General features: G+C 40.3%; 1 long non-coding RNA gene across 3 annotated transcripts in view; it reads left to right on the forward strand.

Annotated features, from left to right (window-relative positions):
* The first annotated feature begins 3,213 nt into the window (after window positions 1–3,213).
* The window catches only part of LOC140210250 (uncharacterized), a 50,931-nt gene continuing 26,967 nt past the window's right edge, over window positions 3,214–27,177 (forward strand). For 2 of the 3 annotated variants that reach the window (XR_011889189.1, XR_011889191.1), the window contains exons 1-3: window positions 3,214–3,303; window positions 4,338–4,499; window positions 13,296–13,479. This is a non-coding gene — a long non-coding RNA (uncharacterized lncRNA). Of the gene's footprint in view, window positions 3,304–4,337; window positions 4,500–13,295; window positions 14,156–27,177 lie in introns of those variants that run through there. The other variant, XR_011889188.1, reaches the window with a different exon arrangement.

Raw genomic sequence — 27,177 nt, forward strand, 5'->3', positions numbered from 1 at the left:
AGTTTCTGCTTGTAAGCCAGGAGGAGGCGTACAGCCTGATGGTCCGCTTTTCCGAAGTGAGGTCGTGGGATGGAACGGTAGGCATCCAATTATTCCAATTATTCCCAAACACAAAAAAAACTGTAGATGCTGGAAAACCAAAGCTTTGGCCTTCCAATTGTTCTGTTTGCAATCCTCCTGCGCTGCATGGGAAATAGTGAAACTTCCAGTGTTGGAGTTGACTTTGTCTGTAGGAAATGTCTGCAGATACAGTTGGTGGAGCTGGGGCTGTGAAGCATTTGTGATGCTGAACATCAACAATTAAAGATAAAATATCTTGTAGGGTGATGAAATAGGTGACAAATGGCACATACTGTTCATGCTGTACTACATAATAATCAAACACCGCCATTGAGTTATACTCGTTTTTATGAGACGGTGTCTGACGTAACGACGTCAGTGTAAAGTGACTGCTTTTGGTTTGTTTGCAATGGCAGTTGTGGAGACCAAGTCTTTATGTATATTTTAGGCAGAGGTTGATAGATTCTTGATTGTTCGGGGCTTGATGGGATACAGGGCGAAGACAAGAGATTGAATCAACCATGATGAAATGGTGGAGCGAACTGAGTAGACCAAATAGCCTAATTCTGCCCCTGTATTTTTTGATCTTATACTACCCCCAAATCATTTCATCTCCCTGTAACCCCTCCCATATCTGGTTCCACTTTCACCTTCAGTAACTACATCCTCTCCTGTTTCTAATGATCACCTTCCAGCCTCTGTCTCCATCTCCCCTTCTGATCTCCCCCCTCCACCACCACCTAGCTCCATTTGCTCCTTTTTCTCGTTTGTTTTGAACTCTGACCCACCAGCTGCTTCACACCTCTCCATCTCTACTTGGCTCCATTTGGCTATCATTACTACCTATTGCCTGCTAAACTTTGCTATACTCTCTCTCACACCCCTTTATATGGCTATCTCTCCTCTGAACCTTCAGCCTTGATGTAGAATCTTGAGTGGAATAATGAACATCTCTGTAGGGCAAATTCAAATCTCCTGTCAAAACTTGATATAACTGCTATGTAAGAGTTCATGTGCAAAATTAAAACGACAGAATTGAGGATAATGTACAGCCGTGTAAATGATTAGGGTAGCCTCCAACCTGATGGCATGAACATCGACTTCTCTAACTTCCGCTAATGCCCCACCTCCCCCTCGTACCCCATCTGTTACTTATTTTTATACACACATTCTTTCTCTCACTCTCCTTTTTCTCCCTCTGTCCCTCTGAATATACCTCTTGCCCATCCTCTGGGTACCCCCCCCCCTTGACTTTCTTCCCAGACCTCCTGTCCCATGATCCTCTCGTATCCCTTTTGCCTATCACCTGTCCAGCTCTTGGCTCCATCCCTCCACCTCCTGTCTTCTCCTATCATTTTGGATCTCCCCCTCCCCCTCCAACTTTCAAATCCCTTACTCACTCTTCCTTCAGTTAGTCCTGATGAAGGGTCTCGGCCTGAAAGGTCGACTGCACCTCTTCCTAGAGATGCTACCTGGCCTCTCTTTACATTCATCTCTTTTGGAAATTATAACCCATTTTTGACTGTCTTTGAATGCTGAACTTTTAAATTGGAAAATTTAATTTATTTCCTACTTGCTGTTTTGTTTACTGTTAATCTTTAAGTTGCATATGCAGATGTCTCTCTTTTTAACCAATTCCTACTAAAATAAATTGAATTCATCTTTTCAATCTTCCAACACTGGTGCTAAATAATACACTATTTATAAATGTTCTAAAAGGAAATTATCTCCATGCACATTCTCATGGAAAAAAATTGATTTTTTATTCTATTTGGTACAGTTTTCAAAATCTAAATGTAATTCAGGTTTCCAGGGAAAATAGAATTTCTTCTGTGAAAATAAGATATTTTAAGTTTGAAAATAGTGGTTTACAAACTTAATTCAAATATGGCCTTGTTAAAATAATTTGATTAATATTGATGTTTAAATGTAAAGTAATCACAAAGTGAATGTAATATTCCACGAATCAATTTTTAGGTCATGAAGAATCCACATTTTATTGTATTCAACATAACACATAGCTGATTATAGAAACATAGAAACATAGAAAATAGGTGCAGGAGTAGGCCATTCAGCCCTTCAAGCCTGCACCGCCATTTATTATGATCATGGCTGATCATCCAACTCAGAACCCCGCCCCAGCCTTCCCTCCATACCCCCTGACCCCCGTAGCCACAAGGGCCATATCTAACTCCCTGTTAAATATAGCCAATGAACTGGCCTCAACTGTTTCCTGTGGCAGAGAATTCCACAGATTCACCACTCTCTGTGGTGATTATGCCATCATCTGTATAGTATACAAGATCCTTTTCTCGATATACTTTTGATCAAGTTCATACAGGATTTGGTAAAAAAAAAAGTTCTATGAACAAGACTGTTCACAGTAATATGCAAGAGTTTCTGTTGATGTGCCATTTCTAGTTTCCCCAGATTACAATCACAGCTTCAATCTCTCATCAGTCTTATTTGAATATAAACATTGAACAAATGTTTCTTCCCTGCAAAAGTCTGTGGTGAACATGATCATAGTTTAATCTGTAATAGATAAAGATTCACACCACGTCACACTAAGCTGCTAATTAAAGTTAGCTCATCACATTATTAGCCAAAAACATTCCCTTGTTCATTTTAGAGGGTATTCTTGAAAAGCATAATGCTTTATAAAAAGTAGACGAAGCAGCAATATCAATGTAGTAAGATGTTACACCTACATGTAATGGCAACACAAAGTATAAGTCAAATACAAAACTAAAAAATATCTTAAAGTAGCAAATTTAATTTCATCAGCATGGCAATCTTACTTCTATTTACATTGTGCACAGAACTTGAAATATTCATATTTAGACATTCTATTATTTCATTTGTTCTGCTTTTGAAAGATCAAGTGAATCTGCTTTCATGTAACTTTCAGTCGATGCAATCTAGTTCACAGCAAGTTAGAAACTAATTATCCTTGTGTTGCTCTAAAGGCATTTATTCGACTTTGTTGAGTCTACGCTTTAAATTATTTGCTTGTAACTATTTTCTAGTGAAAGTTAAAGGTTGATAATTAAGTTACAGTATAACAAAGGTAAATTCATTTACTATGGCATATCGCGGCAAGTGATGACGTCCCCTCCGGTTTTGCCGCGTCTGGTGTGGAACTTCCGGTTCGGAGAGGGTGAGAAGGCGGGTGCCATGCGTGCAGCATGATCAGGAAGAGCTCCGTGTCCACCCAGAAAGAAGTGTTATAGAAGCAACGCCGTAAGTTCCTATGAAAGTATTTGAAGTAACAATATTAACACGGTAGGGGCGGTCCGGGTGGCACGTGTGTTGGGTTTTCAATTTCAAACGCGGGGTGGGCTCGGGCCCGGCGGTGGTTTGATGCGACCCCTCCCTCCCTACTCGGGGCGGCTGGAGACACTCGCTAAAAGAAGAGAGCGTGAGTGATCTCCAGAATGAAACAGACCCTGTATATATTTGTATTTTTGTTATCAACAGTTTTCACCATATGATGTTAATGTGGAAGAGTGCACAGTAAATGGTTAACCTCACTACGACTCTGTCCTCATTGGCTCCGGTTTAACTTGGTGTTTAGTCAGAGTTTCAACACGCTGCACAAGAACACCACAATCCTCTTATTATTTATGTGTCTTTTTCCAATTATTAAATCTCGGGGTTTCATCATCAATATACAGAGGGAATACCAACAGTCCCAAAACGAATCCTGTGGGATACCAACAAACACCACTGTAAAAGTATACTTCATCATATTTTAACATTTCCATTGTAGCTCATACTATGAAGATAAGGTAGATCGAAATGTAAATTTAATTTGTAGCTATGTGCCACCATGTTTTGTGACTAGACAGATTCATAAATTAAATGTATATCTGTCAAAATGCATAATGATCAAAACACATTCTCTTAAGCACCTTCCATTCCATTCCCTGAGTACAGAATGGCAATTGAAACCGCTAGGAACATAATCAACACCTAATCTTTCTAAATAGATAGTCAAAATAAGGGCTACAAAAACACAACTGACACAGAAACAGAAAATAGGTCAGTGCTTCCTGTAAAGAGAATAAAAGGATCAGTTCCAGAACATTCTAAAAGTTTATGAAAACTCATCTACCTGAGCATCAACTCTGCTTTTGTCCTGTAGATACTGCCTGACCCCTGCTGTACACTTCCACAATTTTACTGTTTTGTTTTAAGGTGCTTCAATATTTAAAGTTTAAAGGTTAGCTTTATTTGTCACATGTACTTAGTGAACTGTGTCATTTGTGTCAAAGGAAATCAGCGAGGGTTCTGCTGGTGACAGCCCACAAATGTCAGCATTCTTCCAGTCCCAACATTGCATGGCCACAACTTCCTCACCCTCACCGTACAGCTTAGGAACGTGGACAGAAAGTGGAACATGCAGAGGAAACCCACACAGTCGCAGGGAGAATGTGGTAGGGATCGAATCCCATCAGTATTCACTGATGCTGTAAAACTGGTGCTGTAACTGCATATTAAATTTTACATTTCCAGCACCTGTATTTTTATGTTTTTCTAAAGTACTTCAGATGCTGGAAAGCTAAAATGAAAAATACTGAAGCGCTCAGCAGGTTGGTAAACTAAAAAGAAGTGTTAATGATTCATAGAAACATAGAAAATAGGTGCAGGAGTAGGCCACTCAGCCCCTCAAGCCTGCACCGCCATTCAGTACGATCATGGCTGATCATACAACTCAGAACCCTGTACCAGCCTTCCCTCCATACCCCCGATCCCTTTAGCCACAAGGGCCATATCTAACTCCCTCTTAAATATAGCCAATGAACTGGCCTCTACTGTTTCCTGTGGCAGAGAGTTCCACAGATTCACCACTCTCTGTGTGAAGAAGTTTTTCCTCATCTCGGTCCTAAAAGGATGTCTTTCCTCAGATTAGGGGACCACAACTGCACACAATACTGCAGGTGTGGTCTCACCAAGGCCTTGTACAACCGCAGTAGTACCTCCTTGCTCCTGTTCTAGAATCCTCTTGCTATGAATGCCAGCATACCATTCGCCTTTTTCACCGCCTGCTGTACCTTCATGCCCACTTTCAATGACTGGTGTACAATGACACCCAGGTCTCGTGGCACCTCCCCTTTTCCTAATCGGTCACCATTCAAATAATGCAAACAACAGAAATTCTGCAGATGCTGGAAATTCAAGCAACACACATCAAAGTTGCTGGTGAATACAGCAGGCCAAGCAGCATCTGTAGGAAGAGGTGCAGTCGACGTTTCAGGCCGAGACCCTTCATCAGGACTAACTGAAGGAAGAGTGAGTAAGGGATTTGAAAGTTGGAGGCGGAGGGGGAGATCCAAAATGATAGGAGAAGACAGGAGGGGGAGGGATAGAGCCAAGAGCTGGACAGGTGATAGGCAAAAGGGGATATGAGAGGATCATGGGACAGGAGGTCCGGGAAGAAAGACAAGGAGCGGGGGGGGGGGGGTACCCAGAGGATGGGCAAGAGGTATATTCAGAAGGACAGAGGGAGAAAAAGGAGAGTGAGAGAAAGAATGTGTGCATAAAAATGAGTAACAGATGGGGTACGAGGGGGAGGTGGGGCCTTAGCGGAAGTTAGAGAAGTCGATGTTCATGCCATCAGGTTGGAGGGTACCCAGACAGAATATAAGGTGTTGTTCCTCCAACCTGAGTGTGGCTTCATCTTTACAGTAGAGGAGGCCGTGGATAGACATGTCAGAATGGGAATGGGATGTGGAATTAAAATGTGTGGCCACTGGGAGATCCTGCTTTCTCTGGCGGACAGAGCGTAGATGTTCAGCAAAGCCGTCTCCCAGTCTGCGTCGGGTCTCGCCAATATATAAAAGGCCACTTCGGGAGCACCGGACGCAGTATATCACCCCAGTCGACTCACAGGTGAAGTGTTGCCTCACCTGGAAGGACTGTTTGGTGCCCTGAATGGTGGTAAGGGAGGAAGTGTAAGGGCATGTGTAGCACTTGTTCCGCTTACACGGATAAGTGCCAGGAGGGAGATCAGTGGGGAGGGATGGGGGGAACGAATGGACAAGGGAGTTGTGTAGGGAGCGATCCCTGCGGAATGCAGAGAGAGGGGGGGAGGGAAAGATGTGCTTAGTGGTGGGATCCCGTTGGAGGTGGCGGAAGTTACGGAGAATAATATGTTAGACCCAGAGGCTGGTGGGGTGGTAGGTGAGGACCAGGGGAACCCTATTCCTACCGGGGTGGCGGGAGGATGGAGTGAGAGCAGATGTACGTGAAATGGGGGAGATGCGTTTAAGAGCAGAGTTGATAGTGGAGGAAGGGAAGCCCCTTTCTTTAAAAAAGGAAGACATCTCCCTCGTCCTAGAATGAAAAGCCTCATCCTGAGAGCAGATGCGGCGGAGACGGAGGAATTGCGAGAAGGGAATGGCGTTTTTGCAAGAGACAGGGTGAGAAGAGGAATAGTCCAGATAGCTGTGAGAGTCAGTAGGCTTATAGTAGACATCAGTGGATAAGCTGTCTCCAGAGACAGAGACAGAAAGATCTAGAAAGGGGAGGGAGGTGTCGGAAATGGACCAGGTAAACTTGAGGTCAGGGTGAAAGTTGGAGGCAAAGTTAATAAAGTCAACGAGTTCTGCATGCATGCAGGAAGCAGCGCCAATGCAGTCGTCGATGTAGCGAAGGAAAAGTGGGGGACAGATACCAGAATAGGCACGGAACATAGATTGTTCCACAAACCCAACAAAAAGGCAGGCATAGCTAGGACCCATATGGGTGCCCATAGCTACACCTTTAGTTTGGAGGAAGTGGGAGGAGCCAAAGGAGAAATTATTAAGAGTAAGGACTAATTCCGCTAGACGGAGCAGAGTGGTGGTAGAGGGGAACTGATTAGGTCTGGAATCCAAAAAGAAGCGTAGAGCTTTGAGACCTTCCTGATGGGGGATGGAAGTATATAAGGACCATGGTGAAAATAATGGTTACCATTCAAATAATAATCTGTTTTCCTGTTTTTGCCACCAAAGTGGATAACCTCACATTTATCCACATTAAATTGCATCTGCCATGAATTTGCCCACTCACCTAACCTATCCAAGTCACCCTGCACCCTCTTAGCATCCTCCTCACAGCTAACACTGCCGCCCAGGTTCAGGTCGATGATACTGGTGGCCCTGTTAAGTGATTCCACCGACACTGGTTCTCATTTCAATTGTCATTCCTAGCTTATTCTCAAAGCTATTAATACAGTTTTATAATTCCTGAGACAATATTACTATGTGGAATACAATTTGGTGTAAACTCCACTTCTGTATATTGCAAGCTACATGTAAAGATTGGAAACTAGTTTACAAGCTTGTTCATGTGCATGAAAAACTGCCTATTTTAGCAAACCAGATAGAAACATCTATTACATTCCAGAAACTTATCGCCAACTCATTGCACATTACCAACAGTTTACACATAAAAAGCAAACTAAGGCTTCATGTTGTAAGCATTACACATAATACTTCTGATTTTAAAAAGGTTATGAACACACACAGATCAGTTGAGGTCTCTCCGCATGACAAACTGATTCCAATGTTAACCCTGCCTATTGTCCAATTCAATGTACTTAGATCCAGGTGGTCTAGCATTAACACAGCATATTTATTCCAGACCAACTCTTAATTTTGTCAAACTAAGCGTTTATTTGTACAAAAAATAACTTAAGATTTGCTCATGTACTATTTCCAACAAAAATTAATTTATTTAGAATTGGGTATTTTTGATGAAGTTACACTACTAAAATGAGTTCCTGTACTAAATGCACTTTCATTACACTATATCTCTATTACTATGATCGCTGTATTTGCACGATGAGAGTTAATCTGAGATTCCTGAAGCTGACAGTTTGCTCCATGCTGCAGTGTGCTGAGAGCCAAGATTTGACATGCCTGTCCTCTGGTGAGTTGCGTTCAGCAGCTCTTGTAAGTAATTATTGGAGGATATGATGGCTCTAAAAAACAGATAACAAATAAATGAACAGAATAACAAAACAGAAAGAGCACTGATATGAGAAACTTATAACTGTAGTTCCAAATATAAAGTTTAATCAGAAAAGCTGAAGCTGATCACAAAAGGGGTAACAACACCAGCTGCTATTCAATTCGTCATGTTCAGTGGTGGTTCTACATAACAGCAATCCGATTTATCCGGATCTCCCATCCTTTATTCCAGTCCTCTGGAATCAATGGGCTTGACCCTGTTGACGATGGTCTTCAACAGCGTCTTGCAGTCTACATATAACAACAGGATGGGTCTCCAATTCCTGATGCTATCCCTGCCCCCCTCCTGCTTGTAAATGAGGGAAATGGAGTCTGGTACGCTGCCAGTCAAACACATAACATCGTACACTTCCAGCAGCTCTGGAGTCATCCAGTGCCTCTGAGCCCAACATAACTCAGCCAGTCAGCCATCGCTTCCGAGAGTTTTGCTCAAATTGTAGGATGAGATGGAGTCAGTCAGTTCCTCCAGGATCAGTTGCTAGTCCAGACTCTCCTATCTGCTGTCATCCAAGACCTCCATGATGGAGAATGAAACACTCAAATATTCCACATATACCCATAAGATTTTGGAGCAGATATAGGGAATTTGGCCCAAAGAGTCTGCCCCACCATTTCATCATGGCTGATCCATTTCCCTCTGTCATGCTGGCTCTCCTGATCTAAGTATGGATTTCCAAATACTCATATACCCTATCACAAAGAATATTCTCCAGCAATTTCCCAACAACTGACCTGAGACTGACCTATAGTTCCCAGGATTTTCCCTTGTTACCTTAAATAGAGGGACAACGTAAGCCAGTCCTCCGGGACCTCTCCTGTGGCTACAGAGGACACGAAGATAGTGGTTAAAGCTCCAGCAATCTCATCCCTTAATAATAAACTGGTGAAAAACCCACCAGACCCTGGGGACATTTCCACGTTTATACTCATTTGGAGGAACAACACTTTCTCCTCCTTGACCTCTAAACAGCCTAATGTGCTGATACACTCAGCACTGATCTCCTGGTCCTCCATATGCTTTTCCTTGGTAAATACTGAAGCAAAGTACTCATTAAATCTTTCACTCACATTCTCCAAGCAAATGTTCCCTCTTTATCCCTGAGCCTGCTAGATTTTCCTCGAAGAAGACCACAACCTCAATTACCCCGAGGGCTACAGTATGTTGGCTGGGGTCGGAGATTTAAGCTTTGGCTTTTGGCAGGATTGTCCAGGCCAGACAGGTCAAAAGACAGAGTCCAGACTAAGAATGGTCCACTGGTCCTCCAGGGTGAGGAATTCCACTCAGATCTAACACCCTGACTGGTAAAACATAATTATTATGGAAACAGCAATGAAGAATCCTCCATCTGAGTGTAAAGGTATTCCTGAGTCTCCACCAGGGACTTGAATGACTGTCAGTAGTGAAAACCAGAAGGAAGCTTCTGCTGTGATGAAGGAAGCCATGAGCACCCCAGAGATGAAGGACATTCATTGCTGCTCTAAATGCCAGCGATGTAATAGCAAATGAGATGAGATTAGATTTTTGGTTCCCCTTTAAGCTGGAATATTCTACTTGCTTGTTCTCCTACTCCTGTCTTATTTTCATTTTCATTTCTACAGTTTATTGTACTCAACCTGCCTTAAAAATTACTCTGGTGGGACTGCTGCTTTCTGTAAAGTAAATGCTTTGAGGAGAAAGGCGTTTCAAAATAGAATAGCACCTCTGATTAGAATTTAAATAGCAGTGATGTCTTCACATTGTTGATTTCAACTTTTTAAACAAGCAAATTATACCATTTCGGGGTGATTTTCTGCTACAGTATGAAAGAGCAGTTTTAAATTATTTTCACAACACTGCAGGTAACAAAAATATTACCAGGAAATTTTGAAATATAGGAATTTGAATAGTTTTTAGGTGCGGTATTTTAAGTAGCAGAGAGGTTAAGAAAACATAAGGTAATATATATTGACATGCCATTACATTGCTTGCTAAATTTGATACACTAGATTCTGAATGAAATATTAGATATTAATATATCTTCTGATTTTCAAATAAGATGGTTTTGCTGACATACCACAATAGTTTTCTATGTTTTTATTACCTATGGCTCTCTTGTAACATCATGACAGTCCTTTAATTTGTTGCGTTGTTTAATTTCCTGATTCAAATATTCCACTAGCAAATTTAGTCTGTCGTTTTCTCTGTGAAGTTTCTCTAAGAAAACAGATAAACAGAAAATGCTTCATCATTTTACAAGAATTATTGAATATCTTGGTTTATATTCAGGTTAAATCTCTGTCAAGCAACTTTGATATTTAGTGGGTAAATATTAAAATAACAAACAGCATCAAAGGTTTTGAAGTGACAGGGTTATTATACATTAACATTTTTACTGCAATAATTAGCTCCTAAATCCTTAATATTTTAAAATTTTCCCTGAATATTCCAATTCCTGAGTAGGTGGTTGACAAAACCAAATGGGATATCTGGATTTATATATAAGATCATCAAAATACAGGGATGTAATATGTAAGTTCTGCCAGCTGGTGGTGTGGTGGCGCCAGCCTTCGAAGCGAAGGCTCCCGAGTTCGAATCCAGCCAGCTCCCTTGCTCGCTTTCCATCCATGCTGGGTTGAGCGTCGAGATAGCAACTCAGCCTCGTAAAAATAAGAAAGCCTGCTAAAAAAAAAAATGCCATCATGACGGCGTCCCGATAACTCCACTGAGAGTTAAGGGCTTTCTTCTTCTTCTAATATGTAAGTTGGCAAACTTTTGCAAGTGAAACATTGCCGATGTTTGAAAGCTGAAATAAAAACAGAGTAGAAAAATCTGCTTGTACGAAGCATCTGTGGAAGGTGGGAAAAGGGTAAATATTTAATCAAATCAGGTAATCACCTGTAAGTTTAACTTGTTTTACCTCCAGAGATGGAACCTGACCTGCATATTTTCACCATTTTCTGATTTTATTACAACACAAACTGTTAGAATATCAACTTTGCATAATTGAATAATCTCTTAATATTCAATCTTCATGCTCTTCCATCGCGCACCTATCATGTGATGGTGTGAAGATGTATGCCATTTACGTACTCTTACTGATAATTTGCAATGCATTATGTAAGCAACAAAGAATGCTTAATTAAACAATATATGTACAATATTACTCAAATCTAATGAAATTTTAAATAAGCAACACATATCACCTGCATCAAATATATTTTATGCTGCATAGAAAGGCAGGTGGTGAGAATAATTTGTATGATAGGATGGGGACCTGTATTCAACCTCTCACAACTTGCCAACAATGCCAATTGAAAGCTTTAAAAACAAATCATACCACCTTGCAACTTGGTATATTGCAACCTTAGGATTAACACTGAATTCAAAAGAGAATTTTTCATTACTAGTCATCAAATGGAATCATTCGCTCAGTGTATAACCATAAACCCTCCACAAATACTGTCTGAATGGTGTGTATTTGCAGCATTGTTTTCCTCAACTGTCCTTCACTTTTCCTCATTTTCCATTGTTACTGGAATATTTATTGTCCGGCAGCCAGATCTGTTATTAATGAGTTTTTACTGCCTTTTCTCAGATGACATCAGCAATAATTGTGTCACTTCAGACACTTTCCATCTCCACCCAAACACAAACACTTCCTTTAGCTCCACCCATTCATTTGCTCCACAACTTAAAACATATGATTCCACAATTTTCCAATTATAATGATGAATCATTAGCCAGTATGACTCCTCCTCTCTATCCATTGAAGCTGCTTAACTTGCTGAGATATTTCCTGCATTTTCTATTTTCATTTCATAACACATCTACGGAAACATGTTAAGAAGAAACCTACCGTTACGTTGTTGATGTCCAGCACAATTCACAGGTTCTAAACTCTTTAACTGAGAGTGCAGCTTGTTGTTTTCCTTGATCAGTTTTTCAAACTTTCCATTTAAAGATTCCTTCAAAAAGTATTAAAACAAGATGTCACCATTCCCTTCGTCAACAGCAAATGTCAAATCAATCTTTAGAATTTTTTCTAAAGTGATTGGACAAGCTTGAGATATGAAAAGAAACACCTTTTTGCAGTGCAGAAAAATATATATTTTCATTCTTCTCAATGACATACATACTTTATCAATATTTTAAACATCAAATAGATTTTTTTTAATAAGTGCAATTGTGAACAATAGCCAGATCAGAAATGCTGATCAAGTCAACTAGTTCCCAAAGAGAACCAATCAGATGGTTCACTGCTGCTCAGCGATAGAACATAAAACAGGCACAAGGGTCGCTAGCCCCTGTACCCCAGAAACACACCTGAGTGGTGCGGCGGAGGTATGTGCTATGCATGACCTGATCTGAAAGCATCATGTTGACTCATAACAGATTATGTTCACGGTGGAACAGCTTAGTCAAGGATGGGGTGATCGGCACAGATGGACAAATTATGCCTCCACTACCCTTTAAAATTTTGGTGCAAATCCTATATAATTTGCTTTACCACTGTGCCTCAGATTGCAAAGGAGATTTCTGAAAGAAGATTTGAAATTAGCATGCTTCTTGGGAAGTTTAAGCTTTTATGAAATAAAGTAGTTTCAAAGTTGAAACATTTGTTTCATAACAAGTTGAAACTACACCACAATAACACATCCCAAGCCTCTTAAAAGGAGCATTATCAAACAAAATTTAACCTGTAGATGTTTGACAACAGACCAAAAGCTAGGTCAAAAGGTAGATTTTAGAGAATGTGGTTACGAAAGAAATAAAAAGTTAAAGGTGCTGACAAGCTTAGCGAGGGAGTTCCTGCATTTTTGCAACAGGGAGCTGAAAACTACTAATGGAATGAATGAAGAAGATATTGCACAAGGGTCAGAATTACCACAACACAGGGATCTCAGTGTGGAGAAAGAGCTGAAGAATTTTAGAGGTTGACTGAAAAATCTCTCCCTAAAAATTATCCATTGTTTTTTCTGCAGAACCACTCTTGGACTTATTGCACATTTGTTTTAAATAAGATGAGTTAACAAGTTTCTGTAACATCAGATTATATTTTACAAATTGATTTGTGGCAATGGAAGTGGTAGACGCAAGATTAAATGATGCTCACCAAATCATCTTCTTTCTGAGTCAATTGATGTTTAATATGAAGTAACTGCAGAATCTAGGCCAGACACTGTTCTGGTCAGCAGAGATCTGTTCTCTTCTGTTAATACTTTAACCTTTTCTTCCAGGCTTTGAATTTTTGAAATTGCCATTGTGTCCAGCGCATTGAAGAATAGTTCTTCAACAGAATCTATAGGAGAGTTTGTTGCAACAAAGAAAAAATGAATTACTGGTCCAACATAAACTTGCAGCGGTTTGGAAGTTCTGGGATAGCACTTCAGTTGTCATTCGATACATCCAGTATCTTTTAAGGTTAGCTGATAAATAAGATATGGAGTAGCATTATAAATGTTACTTAGTTGCATCAATGAGGCAAGATAATTGTAACTCTAACCCTAAACCTAGCATTTTCTTTTTTTCTCCTTTTATAAGTTTTTCAAAAAACAACCATGAACAAACTTCTGGTCATCTCTGGTTTCTCCTTATCATCTGCTTACCCAGTTTTAGTTTGCTGAATGAACTTTACAAGCTATTTTTATTCAAATATTCAATAAAAATTTGTTGCCTCAAAATCATGCTTCATTTAAGGTCTAATCAATATTACCCAGAATTGATAACTTGTGAATTTTATCTCTTGATCTCAACCCTGGGGGATTGCCTCATGGTTCATTAAGGAAGACAACTTACTAAGAAACCTCTGGTTTGTGTGGAGTGAACTTGAATCACTCCAGTATCGGTCTACCAGATCAAGTAAATTCTGCAAGTGTGGGGAAACGTTTGCAGAACTGCCAGATCTGAGACCCAATGGAATTCGAGGATGATAATCACCACATTGATCTACTTCAAGCAATTTATCCAAAGTTGCCTGCTGGTAAGAGGAGAAATATAGTTACAATGTGTTTACATGTACAACAGATTCAGAGTTCATTTAAAAATCACCATTTCTAATTTATGTTAGATCATTTGGACCTTTTTTGCAAATGTGAGGAATAGCCACAGTTGATAAGCCTGTCAACTGATGGAAATTACCCATTCATTTTTTTTTGTAATTTATTTTTTATTGAATTTCATCATCAAACAAACATTTCCGTAAGATGTATTTCAGATACTGTACATATATATCATATAATCATATTTGTCACAAATCTCCACATAATATTTATCTGAGGTATACACTTATAGAAAGGAGAGGAAAGAAAGAACAATCGAAAGAAGAAAACTATGTACAGAGTAGGGAGTGATTTTTTTTACAACATATTCATTGACTTGTGAGAATAAACTCAGGCCTATGAGGTGTTATGTAGTTAAACCATTTTTCCAGTATGAATAAAATTGTTCCAACTTATGATTAACAGATGCTGTTATCTTCTCCTTTTCATAAATGTCCATTGTAATTTCCATCCATGCATTTAAAGTTGGGCTCTCCTGTGATAACCATTTCCTGGTAAGGGTCTTTTTACCAGCCACTAGCAGTACATACATTAAAGATTTATCTCTTTTCAAACATTCTTTAGGTATAAACCCAAAATATATGGTCTTACTCTCTAAGGGTATTTCACATTTAAAGATGTCTTGTAGGGCATTATGTATCCCACTCCAATAGTCTTTGATAACGGAGTATTCCCAGAAAATATGATAATGGTTTGCATTTTGATTTCCACAATTTCTCCAGCAGACAGTGGGGTTACTATCACAATGGGATTTCTGAGAGGGTGTAATAAAATATCTTATCACGTTTTTCCACCTGAACTCCCTCCATTTCTGTGAACTGGTACACTTCCATTGATACCTCCATATTATTGTCCAGTCTTCCTCAGAGATTATTATCCCTCCTTCCTTCTCCCATTTTGTTTTAATGTATGAAGTTGAATGTGTTTTAAGATTTGACAAACCTTTATACACGCTTGAAATTATTCTACTACCGTTGTCTGAATTATATGCTTTTCTAAATAGCTCTATCAGACATGTACTTGCCTTGGTTACATTTTTAACTGTCCTATTAACATACTATCGCATCTGTAAATACCGGCAAAAGTCTTGTTTTTCTAATAAGTGTTTCTCTTTGAGCATTTCAAAACTGAACAGTGTTCCTTCTTTCATTATATTGCAAATAGCTGTTATTCCTTTAGCTGTCCAATCCTTAAATCTAGCATCCAGTTTGTTTGGCGTAAAATCTGAGTCATATGCACACCATTTAAGAATTGCAATGTCTCTCTCTAGTTTATATTCTTTTATAATAGTTTTCCGTATTTTAAGAGTCCATTTCACCCACGGGTTGCTAATATTATTTATATAACTTTGTAGGTAGTTATCAGCCAAAATTGCCTGTATGCGGATGGAAAGTATCCTCTCCTCAATGTTGTTCCATTGAGCATCATAACATGGGTTGCACCAGCATATCACGGCTCTCAACTGTGCTGCAAAATAATAATATCTAAGACAAGGTAGGCCCCATCCCCCCTTTTCCTTGGCTAATTGCAACGTTTTGAGATGAACCCTAGGCCTTTTACCTTGCCATATATATCTTGATAGCATCTTGCTCCATTCATTGAATTGATTTTGGTTAATCTCTATTAGTATAGTTGTCTGGGCAGTATATTCATTTTAATAGATTCAATCCTTGAACTGAGACCAAGACAAGGAATTAGGTTCCATCTTGTTATATCTTTGTTAATTTTTTATATATAGGCTGATAATTGCATTCTGATAATCTTGCCAAATCTTTTGGCATAATGATGCCCAAGTATTTGACGGACTCTGTTTGCCATGCCCAAGGATATCTACTTTCAACTTCACTTGGTGGGCTATAGTTATATGAAAGTAGTTGGGTTTTATCTGTGTTGATTTTGTATCCTGATAATTGGCCATAATGTTCAAAGGATTGCATCAATTTAGGTAAAGAGTATGTTGGTTGCCCTAGTTAGATCAAAATGTCATCCTGTCATGGTCTGGTCCGTGAAGTCAGCATTCCGGTTCACGGTCCGGTCCATGGACCCTTGCTCTAGGTTTTCCTGTCTACCCTGCTTCTGTTCCTGTTGAGCACTAATTGAGGCAGCCTGTTCTCGGGGCTGGCTGCATAAATACCTCCAGAGACCAGGGTGTGGCTGCTGGATTGTTCTTGTCCTTACTCCTTGTATCCCTTCCCCTGTCTTCTGTTTCCTTGACTGAAGCCTTGCCTTGTCTTGCCGGTAACTCTCGCCTCGTCTCGCCTGAAGTCTCGTCTTGGAGCCACCCTGTACCTAGCTCCCTTCCTGTCCCTTGCCTCCGTTGGGTAAGCCAGGCCAGATTGCCATTACCCTGTGGTGGGTCCTGTCCCTTCCTGTCCCTTGCCTCCGTCGGGTAAGCCAGGCCAGATTGCCCTTACCCTGCGGTTGGTCCTGTCCCTTCCTGTCCCTTGCCTCCGTCGGGTAAGCCAGGCCAGATTGCCATTACCCTGCAGTGGGTTTGGTCCCTTCTTGTCCCTTGCCGTCTGTTGGATAAGACAGGCCAGATTGCTGTTACCCTGCGGCGGGTTCTGCCCCTTACCTCTGTCAGGTGGAGATCCGCTCCCTGCCCAGGAGGAGCTTCAAGCCCCCAAGCCTCTAGCCAAGCCTCGTCTCAAGTCACGTGCTGAGCCTTGCCCCAAGCCAAGCTTCAAGACCCCAAGCCTCAAGTCTCTGGTCTCCAGCCTCGCCTCAAGTCTCTGGTCTCAAGCTTCGCCTCAAGTCTGAAGACTGCAGCCTCATCCTGCCTGCCAGCCCAGTGATGTCCTTGCCTAGTTCTGAGGTCCAAGCCAGAGGCAAGATCCAGGTTCTGGGTCCTTGTCCAGTCTCTGGCTCGGAGTCCAAGCCCTGGCTCCTAGCCCTCTTGTCCAGTCCTGTTCCAGGTTCCCGGTTTTTGTGTCCATGTCCTAGCCATCACCCTGTATCCTGGTCCTGTCCCTAGTACTTCAGTGTCTGTGTCTTGCACTCGGGTCCATTCCCAGCCTCCCCCTTATGACACATCCGCATGACAGGCCAATTTATGCTCTGTCCCTTTAATAGTAATTCCCATGATATCTTTATTTTGTCTGATGTGTTGAGCTAATGGTTCCAGATATAAGGCAAAGAGTAGTGGTGACCATGCACAACCCTGTCTCCTGCCCTTTTCTAGGGTAAAACTATTAGATAAATATCCATTGATTTTAATCCTGGCAGTAGGACTGTCATATAGTGTCTGTATAGTTTTAATAATTGTGTCCTGTTAACCAAATATATGTAAAACTCTGTAAAGAAAATTTCAATTAACTGAATCAAATGCCTTTTCAGCGTCCACGTTTCTCACCATTGCTTCAATTTCATTTTTTTTATATGATCCATAATGTGAAGAGTCCTTCGTATATTGTCTTGTGTTTGGCTTTGTTGTGTAAAACCTGTCTGATCATTATGTATCAGTGTGGGTAGAAACTCTTCTAAACATTTGGCCATGATGGAGGTAAATAATCTATAATCCACATTAAGAACAGATACTGGTCTAAATGACCCACATTCCATTTTATCCTTACCTTTCGGTATAGCTGAGATTATCGCAGCTGGGTGGCATTTGCACCTTTCTTAGAGCCCAGTTCAGTGTGGGGAGCAAAACAGGAGTTAACTCATTTCTAAATTCCCTATACAGGTTTCCCCCACCATCCGAAGGTAGACCGTTCCTATGAAATGGTTCGTAAGCTGAAATGTCGTAAAGCGAAGAAGCAATTACCATTTATTTATATCGGAAAATTTTGTGAGCGTTCGCAGACCCAAAAATAACCTACCAAATCATGCCAAATAACACATAAAACCTAAAACAACAGTAATATATAGCAAAAGCAGGAATGATATGATAAATACACAGCCTATATAAAGTAGAAATACTTTTCCACAATCATTACTGCACTGTTCTCTGTAGCGAAAATCTCATGCAAGCACCGTCGGCAGAAAATCTCATGCAAGCACTGTTGGCAAAAACACTCTCTCCAGTAACCTTTAAGCTATGAAGCTGCCAAATCATATCAAATAACACGTAAAAATACACAGCCGATATAAAGTAGAAATAATGTATGTACAGTGTAGTATCACTTACCGGAATTGGGACAGCGCCGAACACACTGATGATGGTGTGTTAGACTGAGTCGTGGCAGGTTGAGGTGGTGCAGTGGCCCCCACCCTCCGGGCCACCGACTGATACATTGCCGCGAAGCACGCAGGGGTCCAGAGGTAGCCAGGAGGCACACAGCACATCTTTAAGAAAAAAGCCGAAACAAACATGCTAATTAATTAGGTGCCGCCCAACAAGTAATTGTCGGCCCAGATCAGTGTCGATTTCTGATTGCATCGTCTCTGATCTGGGCCGAGAATTATGTGTTGGGCGGCAACTAATTAATTAGCATGTTTATTTCGGCTTTTTTCTTAAAGATGTGCTGTGTGCCTCCCGGCTACAGCTGCATTTTCTGTGAATCGGTATCTGTCCGTGGCCTGGGGGTTGGGGTGGTGGGACGCTGGGATGTCATCTCGTCATCGTCTGTTTCCATTAGGGCAGGTAGGTCATCTTCTATCTCTGCCCGCCTCAATGTCGAAGGTGAGGTTCGTCGTCTGCTGTGGCTGATGTGGAAGGCTTGCTTGACTGCTCAGCCTCGCACATTTTTCCATCACGCAGTTCTTTGTAAGCACTCAAACCATCCTGCAAATATCCCCTAAACCTACGTACCCTTTCAAAATTAAAGTCGTACTTTATCATTGCAGCGTAAATCTCATGCAGTTGCTTCGCGTTCAGTTCCTGGACGACTTCACTTTCGGTCCATTCGCTACTGCATTCGGTTTCGATTGTTATCCTTTCCTCTTCCAATTGCATCAGCTCTTCATTTATCAGTTCTTGGTCATGGGATGCCAAAACCCCTTCAACATCATCTTCGTCAGCTTCCACAAGTCAAACTCACTTTGTCCTTACTTCGTTCACCACGATCGAAATGCTTAATTATGTCTAGTTTTACGCTAAGTGTAACACCCTTACGAGCTCTTTTAGGCTTTTCTGATACCTTAGAACTCATCTTGCAAATGGCTGCTCACAGGCACGTGTTTAAGCAATGCCGTTCCGAATCCGGGGGAGAGTGGCTGCTTTTTTTTCGTAACAGTGAAAACATCTTCTGAAAGCGAAAACAGGGTACTAATGTAGGTCTTTCATAACAGTGAGGTTTCGTAAAGCGAACGTTCGAAAAGCGGGGGACACCTGTACCACTTTGCTGTATATCCATCTGATCCTGGTGACTTGCTTAATTTAAGCCCACTAATTGCAGTTTTTAGTTCAGCTTCAGTTATGTCAGCAGTCATCGTTCTATTTTGTTCTTTGCTTAAAGTGGGTAACTGTAAAGAATTCAAGAAGGTGTCAATTTGGGTTATGCTTCCTCCGGAACTTTGGAATACAGAGTTTTGTAAAACATTTCAAAAGCTTCTTGAATTTCACTTAGCTTATTTTTTTTTTATCACTTTTGTTCTTGGATCCCTAATTCTGTGAATTGTATTTTCTGTTAATTTTTTTTCAGTTTCCACACCAGTATTTTCATAGATTTAGATCCATTTTCATAGTGTCTCTGTTTCAGAAACATTAATTTTTTTCTAATTTCTTGTGTAACCAAACTATTAATTTCATTCCTAATTTTTAAAAATTTCCTCTAGTGTATCCTGTGCCAAACTCAGTTTGTGTTTTTTTTCTAGTTGGAAATTACCCATTCAAATCAAAATAATATCACTGTGAGTGGTGCTCACAATATAGATCAAGTATACTTAGTTTGCCAGATACATTAAAATAATATCAGTTTTGAAACATGGCAAATTTTAATTTATATGACCACTGTGAAGAAAAGTCTATCTTTATTAGCAATATCAAATATTCACTTTGTTCCCATGAGCTCATGGACAGTAAGATATTTTAAAAGTGGGAAAATCCAGCACAATATGGACTCTTGGCATTTATGTCAACAGACCAAACATTGTTTAACTCCTGAACCAATCGCACTGAAAAAGTAGTTAAATAAACATCTCAGGAAGAGTAAGTCAGAATAGTGAAGTCATTGCAAAATCAAGTACAGAATGGATTTAGAAAAGGAAATGAAATACATTTTCAGTTGATTTTTAAAGTTCTCCAAAATGAAGAAAAGAATTTCTCCATGAACTGTTAAGTTTTAAGCAAGAGGCAGTCTGTTTGACAATATACTGTCACACAGCATGGAAATAAGCCCCTTCACTCATCATGTCTATGCCAGTCATTACTTTCCCATCTTTACTAAACCCATTTCCTAGCATCCAGTCCGTACCATTCAGTGCTATGATGGCTCAAGTGCCTATCAAAATACCTCCTATACGCTATGATTGTACTTGCCTCTATCATCCTCTCAGGTGGTGTGTTCCAGATTTCGGGTAAAAGTTCTTCCTCAATCCTGTTATCCTTGTTCTTAAATCAATGCCCTCACACCTCTCCAAAGATTAAAAGTTCTTCATATGAGCTATAGTCTTTTAATTTTAATTTACCAGCAACCTACTCCTTCAGCCCAGCCCTTGCCCTCTTAAGAAAGCAAACCTAGCCGATTCCATCCGACAATATCCCAATGGATTTCCTTTGCACCTTCTCCAGTACAATCACATCCTTCCTTAGTTGTGGGAATCAGACCCATGTACAGTAATCCACTAAAGCTTCACACACAGGTTCGTGAACCAAGTTAACTGGAAGAACGGACATGCTAATTTAAATTTGTGACTGATGTGCATTTGGGTGTGTGTAATACAGGTGTGAACAGGGAGTATGTTGGTGGGAAGATCCAGGTATTTGAAAGTTAAATGTAGTTCAAAGGAAGCATTGTAAATAGCGATTTGTTAGAATTGTCCAGAAATTTCTTTGATGTTTGGCACATAAAATGTTGTGTATTACTGGGTCAAGCAGATCTCTTGCTCCGAAAGGGTCTCTCTCTTTCTCTCTCTTCTCTCTCTTGTGACTCCAAAAGCTGTCAGCTTACTTGTGATAGTTTATCAAATAAAGCAACTGCTTCATACCGACCAGTACTTCCCTCTGGTGACGACATTTACGCAACATTTGGTGTCAGGAGAGGGATTCTTTCTTGCAGCCCATCGTGTGGACCAGCAATCTCTGCAGTTGAAGTGGGTGAGTAATTTTAAAATTAGCATTCACACTTGGACCTGTTCAGGTCAGTGGTTATGGAATTGCTAGGCATGATGAACACGCCGAAGAGGTGAACTGGTAGATATTAAAGTAATGTTTGAGTGTGTGCTTGTGTGTTAATGTAAGAGTCTAAACTTTGTGTGGTAATTTGGTAAGGTGGGACCACCAGTTACGGAGGGTGGTTTCTGAAGGTTCAAGAGGCTACTGGGGTTGTGTATATTGAATCCAAGAACTGTAATTTAGCATACGCATTTGCGAGTGTGTATGCCTTAGTGTAACAGTTACAGGCAAAGGAATACAGCAGGCATTATGAGCTTAGATGCACATTGCATTGTACTTACTCTGCAGTTTTAAGTGTGTACTGTTTAACTTGTATCCGTCACTTATGTTTTATGTTGTGTGGGAATTAGAGAGGAGATATTTCAGGGTGAGGTTTTACAGAGATGTATCTGTCCGGAGAGCAGCTGTTGAGGTCAGGCAACATCAGGTCATGAGCCCTGGAGACCCAAGCCAGTCCTCAACCGTGACTACAACCATTCATGAACCCATCACCCCCGGGGAGAAATGGCACATTTTGTCAAAAGTTGCACTCACTGGAAGTTGCATGTGGCAATTCAGAGAGAAGAAGCAACAGAAATTACAAGTGCACAGAAAGCTATGAAAAGCATGTTAAAGTGTAATGGGATCAGTACTCTGTAATGAAGGCTGTTTGCTGAAGTCACTTAAAGTTCTTTAGCACATGTGCTAACCCCAGACATCACTCTAACAAGCCCTCTGCCTTTCATATACAAATAAAGTGCTTGAGGATCTCACCTATGAATGACATTTCATGGCCTCTTCTTACCCTCTGTTTCCTTTATGAAACCCCCAATACTTTTCTTCTTCTTTGAAAAGCCTCTGATTTTTAGTTCTCTATACTTGCCACAGACTTTCTTCCTATTGCCATTTACCACCACAGGTTCAACTTCACAAGATCAACATTTAACTCTTCCTTCCCTTTCTGAGTCTTTCTGTCTCAATTTCTGGAGAAAAACCATCTACTAACATCAATCAGAAGCCTCCTGACTCCAACAGCTACTTTAATGATTCTTCACCTACCCCGTCTCCTTTAAGGACTATAATCCATTCTCCCAGTTCCTCAGAATCCATCATATTTGCTCTGGTGATGTCATGTGAATTTTCAACATTTCTTGTTTTCACAAAAGGGAGTTTAAGGAATTTTTCATGACATCAACAAGTGCCAATGAATATCAGCCAATCAAGTTTTTGCCTAAAGTCACCTTTGAAGTTTTGTTGAAAACAAAAATCACTAGAATCAGTCCGACCTGTGGCTTTGGTTATGTGATGTACACAGGTTACCTTCTAGTTTCAAAAACTCTCCAAGTTATTGTAAAAACATGATGAGAAGTGTAGTGCCTCACATTGTCTGAATTGAGGGACTGGGGTACGAACATGAATACAATCAAATCTTGGAGTATTTCTCATTTACACAACACCACATCAGTCTTCTAATGTTGAAGACAACCTTATTGTCTAGTATAGGCTGAAGACAACTGGACTTTTGAAAAATTAACTTTGTTAAATAAACTGTGTTTGTTACCTTTCAATTATGACTTGGCTGCAAGGAATTTAAACTGCTTGTTTTTGTCACTTCTAATTTATAGTCAATAAACTTGTAGCCTTGTGGCTCTGGTTAATTTTGATTGTCTTTCTGAATTCTTATTCCCCATAATTTCTGTATTGATGTGCTCAGTAAAGCCGGCTGATGCTATGCTATGTTGGTCACAAGATGATGTTTCTTGGTGTGGCATTTGGCTGGAGGAAGGCATTCTCAATCTGTGACAGCTGGCACTGTCGTCTTCAGGGATACTTCTACTGCTTAGCTTATTATTTTTAATCGGAATTTCATCTGAAAATGATACTCCTGATCCTCCCCTGGATCGATTACAAACATTCTTCCCAACAGAACAGAAAGAGGATTGGTAAATTCTGTAATCACCTGAAAGGCAAATATGTTACAAAATAGTTGTGTTGAAAGTAAACACACTTTGTTCAATGTCTAACTCCTGAGAATGATTAAGTAGGTTAATTGGATATTTATCTTTAATATTGTCTTTAAAAATGTAACTGAAACTGCAAAGGAATATTGTGTTTAACTATAAAACTTCATCATTTTTTCTGATAAAGGATCATCACAAGCATAATGTGTAACTTCTGTTATGTATTTAATATCTCAATAATATTTCAGTGACCTTGTATATACATTGTTTAATTAAGTATTCCTGTTTATTTAAGTAATTAATTTATATGAAAAAATATGCAGACCTCATCACGCTGCATGATACACACACGCCTCACTCAAAGTTACACCCGCATTTTCGGATTCCATGTTTTTCCTTCAATGAGTTTAATGTTTCAAAGCTACGAAAGATAGAAACTTCCCTTTGGATTTGGAGACTTTTCAATGCAACAGAACTGAAGCGAGGTGAGGCAGTGGGTCGATCACCGAGGGCAAGGAAGGACTGAAGTTCGATCGATTGAAGCTCTGTGCCAAATCGGAAAGGTCGGGTACTGACCTCATCAAGGTGGCCGGATATCGGATCCTGGATTCAGGTTCCGGAGCAACAGAACCTGATGTTTGGATGATGATTGAAAAGGTCAGGGTGCAGGACCGGAGACAAGGGACAGGCCGGTTCAGCTCACTGTTCTGCTCTGTGTTGAACGAAGGCTCTCATCATGGACTTCAGTTCAGGTCACTATTTGCTCACATTTACCGTTTGCATGATTTTCTTTCATCTCTGTACAGTGTTTGACAGTCTTAAAATTTTTTGGGGGGAGATTTCTTTCATGGCTGCCTGTTAAAATATGAATCTCAAGGCTGAATAGAGTATATATGTTTTAACAGTGCAAATATACCTAATATATAGTCAGTGCCACATGGACAATCAATTAAAATAATTGGAAGTGATACTATTCTTGTACTATTTAATCAGACCCTTCATTACTTTCACATTTCATGCTGATGGGGGCAGAGGATGGATACTCAGTTATAACGGATCTTGTGCTTTACAGGCCAGAACTTTGGGACTCCAAGTATTACAGAGGTTCTTTTTCATTAGCGAGGTGCAGCTTCGACATTTATCATTCCACATCCATTTGTTTCTGACAATGAGGATAACACTACTTTGTTTATACATTCACATTCAAGAAGAGATCATCATGAATTCATATTTCTGGATGATGTATTTGGCACATCATCAGTGGCCGTGGACTGAATTTTTGGAACCCTTATTCAGTGAAGTGGAAAAAATACTTGAGGTGCAGGAATTAAAAACACTTCCCAAAGTGAGCAGAAAGATCCTTGCTACCACTTGCTTTGTTTCTTCCTCTCCTCCTCCTCGTCCTTTCCCAGGAGTTGTTGTGTGGCGATGCTCCATGGAGTTTGCGCTGGCTCTAGTGAAGAAACATCTGACAGCGCTTTGATGGTTGCTTCCATAATTGCCAAGAGGCTTTGGGTTAAATGTGTCCTTTAGACTGTCAGAAACCTTTTCAGTAGAGAGGAGTTATGAATTCGGTGACAGCATTTGTCTGCAAGGAGCCATATGCTGCTTCAGTATGGTGACTGAAATATGACAGCACAGGCCTATTTCTGAATGAATGGGTCTTGAAAACACAGTGCAAGGTTTTGTCAGGGAGGATATGTTGGTGGTAGTTATAAGCATATTTTCTGGTTGTTGGTGAAATGACATCAGCACTGGACTTCGAGGCGAATGTTCCCGGGATTCAATATGGCCGGCTGCTTGCACGGTTTCCATCCCTATTGGGTTGAATGTCCAGCTAGCAATTTGGCCTCGTAAAAAGACGACAAGTGCTGAGGAAACAGCAAACAATGTCTCCCAATGTGCCACAAGGCGTAAAAAGGAACCACCACAACAACATATGCATATTTGCAAATGCAGGAGAATTTTTTGGGAGATGTTAGGTATTATTTGTAGATGCAGAAACGGACAGCAGTTTTAGTAATTTAGCTCCTGGTTTACACATTGTCAGTAGCACACTCCAGGCATAAGCATTTGACCTGTAACAGACAGGCAGATCTCAGTGACCATTTCTTTATTGAAAATTTTTGCCTCCGATGTGCTTCATATCTCGGCTGGATGAAGAAAGGAACACTGCTCCTGGGTGTTGCTGCGGAGTTAACCCTCCAGCTGCCAATTAGAATTCAAGCTGTACCAATACTAATGTACATACATTTTTAAATATAAATCCAGAAGGCTTTACCTTCACTGAGATGAATGTGATTTTGTTCACTTCTCAAATGTTTAGTTTCCTAAAGGAAATGATAATTTTATTATAAAGATACTGTTCCAATATCGCAAGTTAAGAAAGAACATCTGACAAGTGTATAAAAATTAGTACTATTTTCCCAGTTTTAAATCCACACAAATAGTCCCAGTTACACTGTATGTTGGCTTGATTCACATAGCCCCAGACAGTCACCATTCAAAATTTAGTCTGCTTGAATGCGTTCATGTAATTTCTAAATGTAGAGGTAGATGCAAGTAAAACAGACTAATTAATATTTATAAGTTAAGATCTATGTTGTATTAACAAATTAATTAAACTGAATAGAAAACACAATTGATAGAAAACATGAAACAAAATTTGACAGAGGTTGAAGGGCAGCCGATGTGTGGCAGCTGTTGTAGTGATATAGCAAACTGATACAGGTAGGAAAGGGAACTCACTGAGATACATCCATGAAACTGGAACATCCAAGGTCGGGATTTGGGCAGAGGGATAGGAATGCAATTTGGAATCATATGCAAACAAGAGGAATTCTGCAGCTGCTGGATATTCAAGCAACACACTTTATCAAAGTTGCTGGTGAACGCAGCAGGCCAGGCAGCATCTCTAGGAAGAGGCACAGTCGAATTTTCAGGCCGAGACCCTTCGTCAAGACTAACTGAAGGAAGAGTTAGTAAGAGATTTGAAAGTGGGAGGGGGAGGGGGAGATCCAAAATGATAGGAGAAGACAGGAGGGGGAGGGATGGAGCCAAGAGCTGGCGTCCCTCTGACTATACCCCTTGCCCATCCTTTGGGTTCCCCCCGCCCTTTTCCTTCTTCCTGGGCCTCCTGTCCCATGATCCTCTCATATCCCCTTTGCCAATCACCTGTCCTGCTCTTGTCACTAATATTTTATTGATTTACTGAAAGACAGCCATCTAGGCACTTCATCATTCCTGATGAAGGGTTTCAGCCTGAAACATTGACTGTTCACTCTTTTCCATATGTGCTGCCTGGCCTTCTGAATTCTTCCAGCATTCCTTTGATTTCCAGCATCTTTAGCCTCTGTCTTCTTTGTAGAATACAGTGTTGCAGTTAAACACAAAGTGCAAGGCACACAACAAGATAGATTGGCAGTTCAAAGCAAGAGCTATAGCTCCACGTTGTATCTACATTGCAACCTGTTGGTTGACATCAATAAGTGCTCTAGTAACTTAACATTTAATGAACGGACATTCATTGATGGATCTGTATAAAACAGCAAAAACGAAAATTCTCTGACACTTCTTATGTCACTTTCACAAGATCCCAAAATACCTATGGCCAAATAAATACCATTGTGAGTAATGAAGAAATCTAAATCAGACTAGGAGGATAAAACTAAAGAGACAGAATGCAGATTATAAATAGAAAGGTCAAGATGGATTATATGTTGGAAACACAGAAAATTATAGCCTCAAACAGAATGTGGTCACCGTGAACCTTACAATTATGTAGAGCTATACCCTACTCTTGGTACAGAATAGATTCTTGAACAGACGCTTCCATACATATATT

The sequence above is a fragment of the Mobula birostris genome, chromosome 15 (assembly GCF_030028105.1).
Source record: "Mobula birostris isolate sMobBir1 chromosome 15, sMobBir1.hap1, whole genome shotgun sequence".
Classification (NCBI taxonomy): Eukaryota; Metazoa; Chordata; class Chondrichthyes; order Myliobatiformes; family Myliobatidae; genus Mobula; species Mobula birostris.